Here is a 6,187-nt window from a genome sequence, read left to right as displayed (position 1 = left end):
ATTTGCCTTTCAAGCAGCTGACATTGAGGGATCCGGTTTGATTCCCAGTATCCTATATGGTCCCCCATCATGCCAGGGGCAATCTAATTGCAGAGCTAGGAGCACCACTGGGTATGGCTCAAAAGCTAATTAATCAATAATAAAATTATGTCACAAGTCCTACACTCATTTATGATTTATGTAATTTTCGAGAATCCAAGAAATATGGAGGATGTTCATAGAACTCAGAAAAGCATGGAGTGAACTGAATGTGCAACAAATAAAAATCAAGAGTTGGGGATGAAGCGGTTGCACAAGCGATAAAGTTTTGTGTGCACTAGCCTATGCATCCATATCATCCCCCAAGCCAGGAGCAATTTTTAAGTGCTTATCCAGGAGTAACCCCTGAGAATCACCAGGTTTGGCCCAAAAAACAAAACAAATCAAGAGTTTCTGAAAATAGAAATAAAAAAATTTAAACAGAAATAACATGGCTGAAAAACTTGGTAGGTAAAATAGAAACCTCACTGAAAAGCCTATCCAACAGAATAACTATCTGAAGATAGAATCAGTGAGCTGGAAGATGAGATTCATAATAACTCGTTACAACAAAAGATGTTGGAAAATAGCCCCCAAACAAACTATCAGACAATGGGAAAAGTCCTCAAAGAATGTGAACCGAGGAAAATAGTCATCCTTAAAAAAAACTCAAGAGAAACAGCTTAAGACTCACTGAAGTCCCAGAAACACAGGAAGCAAACCTCCATAAAGTATCAACAATTGAGGACATCATTACAACAAAACTCCCAGAGATAAAGAGTATATAAAATCAAATCAAAATGCCCAAAGAGTACCAGTCAAAAAATATCCAATGAAAAGCACCGCAAGACACTTCCTAACCACATAGATGGATAAAATATTGAAAGCAGTAAGATCTAAAAAGGAAATTACAAAAAATTATCACATATTTGAAATCCTCAAAGTCCAAAAATAGTTAGAAAACTGAATTAAAATAATGCATCTAGGGCCAGAGGGATAGCACAGCGGCGTTTGCCTTGCAAGCAGCCAATCCAAGGCCTAAGGTGGTTGGTTCGTATCCCAGCATCCCATATAGTCCCCTGTGCTTGCCAGGAGCTATACCTGAGCAGATAGCCAGGAGTAACCCTTCAGCACCGCCGGGTGTGGCCCCAAAACAAAAAAAAATGCATCTTCAAGAGTACTTTATAGTAATTACACTTAGTTTTGAAGTAAAGATACACAGATTCATAGATAGACAACAGCTTAGAATCTTTTCAAACTCAAAACCAGCCTAAAAGGATGAACTGAAACATCTACTTTCAGAAAAGAGAAAAGACACAAAACTTTACTAAAAGTTGACACCAAATCCTATGACAATCATTTCTCTTAATGTCAATAGACTAAGAACACACAATAAGAGACAGAGTGGAAAAATGGATCAAAAATCTGATCTGAATCCAACATTTATCTACTTACAAGAAAGATAATATAAATTGTACAAACTACCTTCTCAGATCATAATAAACTGAAATTAGAAGAGAAGAGGGGGCATTGGTGGTTGAAATGTTGCACTGGTAAGGGAGGGTATTCTGTTTATGACTGAAACCCAACTGTAATCATGCTTGCAATCATTGTGCTTAAATAAATATTTTATATATTAAAAAGAATTGAATAACAATCAGACACAGAAGAAAATTTTAACACCTTGGAAATTAAACAGCTCACTACTGAAAAACCAGTGGGAAATAGATGAAATTAATTGGAAATCAAAAGAGTTTTGGAAACAAATGAGAATAAAACACAAATTATCAGAATCTGTGGGACACAACTAAATCTGGACTAAGGAGAATATTTATAGCTTTGCAAGCATTTATCGGGAAGAAAGAAAGGGCCTATATAAATTACGTAATGGGGCAGCTTATAAAATTGGAATGTGGTCAACAAAATGAACTCAAAATAGAAAGACTGAATAAAATAATAAAGCTTTGAGAAGAAATTCATGAATAGGGAATCCAAAAAATAATACAAAGTTCAAGGAAAGCAAGAGTTGGTTCTTTGAAAAAATAAACAATATCAATAAACCACTAGCAAATCTCACTAAGAAAGGAAGAGATAAAATTAATTAAGAGAATTAGAAAATAAAAGGGGTAGATTACTACAAAAATACAGAAATTCAAGTCATAATTAGAGATTACTTTGAAAATAATGCCACAAATATAGTGAAAGAAACGGATAAATTATTGGACTCTTGAGATGTCTGGGAACTTTCTGCTCAGTCGTGGATGATAAAATCAGGCCTCTGTAACCAGAGATTGATGAAGTATAGGGTGGAGTCTTTTTTATGGTTCTAGAAGTTCTGTTTCATCACTGATGTTTTGTTATGCCCATTTATTTAGACATATCTGAGCATTTTCTTTCTTTTTTATATATTTTATTTAAACATCTTGATTACATACATGATTGCGTTGGGTTTCAGTCATGTAAAGAACACCACCCATCACCAGTGCAACATTCGCATCACCACTGTCCCAAATCTCCCTCCTCCCCACCCAACCCCCGCCTGTACTCTAGACAGTATTTCTATAACCCTCATACGTTCTCATTATTAGGATAGTTCAAAGTGTAGTTATCTCTCTAACTAAACGCATCTCTGTTTCTTGTGAGCTTCATGAGGTGAGCTATAACTTCCATCCCTTCTCTCTTTTGTGTCTGAAAATTATTATTGCAAGAATGTCTTTCATTTTTCTTAAAACCCATTGATGAGTGAGACCATTCTGCGTTTTTTTCTCTCTCTCTCTGACTTATTTCACTCAGCATAATAGATTCCATGTACATCATTGTACAAGAAAATTTCATGACTTCATCTCTACTGACAGCTGCATAATAGTCCATTGTGTATATGTACCACAATTTCTTTAGCCATTCGTCTGTTGAAGGGCATCTTGGTTGTTTCCAGAGTCTTGCTATGGTAAATAGTGCTGCAATGAATATAGGTGTAAGGAAGGGGTTTTTGTATTCTATTTTTTGTTCCTAGGGTATATTCCTAGGAGTGGTATAGCTGGATCGTATGGGAGCTCGATTTCCAGTTTTTGGAGGGAATCTCCATATCACTTTCCATAAAGGTTGAACTAGACGGCATTCCCACCAGCAGTGGATAAGAGTTCCTTTTTCCCCACATCCCCGCCAACAATGCTTGTTCTCATTCTTCGTGACGTGTGCCAATCTCTGTGGTGTGAGGTGGTACCTCATAGTTGTTTTTATATGCATCTCCCTGGAGCCTCTCCTAAGGAGCCAAGTGGGGAATGGGTGAAAGCCTAGGGTACCTTCAAGCTTCACCAAGGGACCCACCTCGCTGGCTTGCCCAGGCATGTGGCCTGGGGAAGCCCTGGATATCTGAAGCAAGGCGGTAGAGGGGTGCTGGGGTCACCCAAGACCCACACCCCCCTAGGCCTGGTTAAGAAGGCCTCTGGCATGGCGGAGGCCTGCCAAACCCCATGCTGCTAGAGAATACTGGCTCCTAGGAAAAAAAGAGATCCTTCAAGAAGCTGGGAGGCCAGAAGTTTAGAGCCCCCACCCAGACCCTCACTAAGGAGCCGAATGGGAAATGGGAGAAAGCCTAGGGTACATTCAAGCTCTACCAAGGGACCCACTTCGCTGGCTTGCCCAGGCATGTGGCCCAGGGAAACCCTGGAGATCTGGAGCAAGGCGGTAGAGGGGTGCTGGGGTCACCCAAGTCCCGCACCCCCCCAGGCCCCTTCTTCCTTCCTGATGTGTGCTTACAAAGCTATAAATTTTCCTCTCAGTACTGCTTTTCTGTGTCCCATAAGTTCTGATAGTTTGTGTCTTTATTACCATTTGTTTCCAGGAAAGTTTTGATTTCCTCTGATTTCATCTTGAACCCACTGGTTATTCGGTATGAGTCTGTTTAATTTCCAGGTGTTAAAATTTTCTTCTGTGTCCCTTTGAAATTTACAAATAATTTCAGAGCCTTGTGGTCAGCGAAGGTAGCCTGCAGAATTTCTATCTTCCTGATATCATTGAGGTATGTTTTATGTGCCAGCATGTAGTCTATCTGGAGAATGTCCCATGTACATTGGAGAAAAATGTGTATCCAGGTTTCTGGGGATGAAGTGTCCTATATATATATATATATATATACTAGGCCTCTTTCTTTCATTTATCTTCTCTGATCTAGTATATGCTTGTTGGGTCAGTCTGGTATTTGTCCAGTATTGACAAAGCCCCGTTGAGGTCCCCCACAATTATTGTGTTGTTATTGATATTATTTTTCAGATCTGTCAACAGTTGTATTACATATTTTGCTGGCCCCTCATTCGGTGCATATATGTTTAGCAGAGTGATTTCTTCCTGCTGTTCATATCCCCTGATTCATACAAAATGTCCATCTTTGTCCCTTACAACTTTCCTGAATATAAAGTTTGCATCATCTGATATTAGTATGGCCACTCCAGCTTTTTTATGGGTGTTGTTTGCTTGGATGATTTTCCTCCAGCCTTTTTGAGTCTATATTTTTGTTCTGACTATTCAGGTGTGTTTTTTTGTAGGCAACAGAAGGTTGGATTGAGTTTTTTGATCCATTTAGCCACTCTGTGTCTCTTAACTGGTGCATTTAGTCCATTGTCATTGAGAGAAAGAATTGTCCTGGGATTTAATGCCATCTTTATATCGAAGTTTGGTGTGTGTTTTCGTCAGTTTTGTCTTAAAGTAGGTCTTTCGGTTTTTTTCTTAAGACTGGTTTTGAGTCTGTAAAGTTTCTGAGCTGTTGTTTGTCTGTGAAAATATGTATTTTTCCATCAAGCCTAAAAGTGAATTTTGCTGGGTACAGTATTCTATGCAAAGCATTTTTTCATTAAGTTTTATCTCTATGTCCCACCACTGCTTTTTGGTCTTAAGTGTTTCCGGTGACAGGTCTGCTGTAAATCTCAAGGATGTTCCCTTGAATGTAATTTCCCTTTTTGATCTTGCTGCTTTCAGAATTCTGTGTCCATCTGTGGGATTCGTTGTTGTGACTAGGATGTGTCGGGGTATATTTCTAGTGTCTCTTTTGGTTGGTACTCTTCAGGCATGCAGGATTTGATCACATATATTCTTTAGCTCTGGAAGTTTCTCTTTAATGATGTTCTTGACCGTTGATTCTTCCTGGAGATTTTCTTCCTGGTTCTCTGGGACTCTAATGATACTTAAGTTGTTTTGGTTGAGCTTATCATAGACTTCTATTTTCATCTGTTCCCATTTTTTGACTAATTTTCCATGGTCTGTTCATTTGCTTTAAGTTTTTTTCTTTCTCTTCCACTGTATGGAGTTGTTTTTTATCTCATCTGACACAGCACCAATTCTATTCTCAGCTTCTGTTAGCCTGTTGGAGAGCATATCCATTTTGCCATTCAATTAGTTTACTGAGTTTTTTAGACCTGTTATTTCAGTTTGGAGTTTTTTTTATTTCTGTCTGCATATTTTCTTGGTACTTATTAGTGTTCTGTTTAACTCGATCCATGGTTTCTTTTAGTTCTTTGAGCATCTTCCATATTTCGTCTCTAAACTCCTTATATGAGAGATTGATTACTTGGTTGGCTGTTTTCTGGTCATCAGAATTGTTATCTTCACTCTCTATGTCTGATGCTGGCCTGCATTGTTTCCCCATTGTCACACTTGTATTGTGGGTTTTTCTATGTGTTGCGGTGGTATTCATTGGCTAAATGATATGCACGGCCACACTCCTCTGGGTCTGCCCATCCGGGTGGGTTGACTTGCCTCCAAGGAAGGAGAGCCCTCCATGGATGAAGCTTCACTCAAAATCAAATCTTAGGCGCAAACACACAGCAGAGAAAACATTCCGGGGAGAGATGCTGGGCTTCATTGATCGAACTCAGTTATTAGTGTAATTTTTTCTTCTTGTTGCAGTGGCGTTCTTTCCTTAGAAAGAGCGCATGACCGTATAGTAAAGCGGAGCTAAGTGCTCTTCTGCAGACTCTGGGAGAGCGAATTTTCTGGGACCTTTTTTGGCCCACTCCCAAGAGGTTTAGGAGAAAGGAAAGGAGACACACACAGGCAGCACTCACAGATTCTCACAGTCGGACCCCAATGGGCCAGCATAGATTTTCCTATCACTGCTGTTTTAATCAATCTTCTATAGTATAGTTGGTGGTCTTGGTTTTTGTACCAGTCCTAG

This window comes from Suncus etruscus, chromosome X, assembly GCF_024139225.1.
Source record: "Suncus etruscus isolate mSunEtr1 chromosome X, mSunEtr1.pri.cur, whole genome shotgun sequence".
NCBI lineage: Eukaryota > Metazoa > Chordata > Mammalia > Eulipotyphla > Soricidae > Suncus > Suncus etruscus.
The sequence above is the reverse complement of the archived record's forward strand: the minus strand, read 5'-3'. Positions refer to the sequence as shown.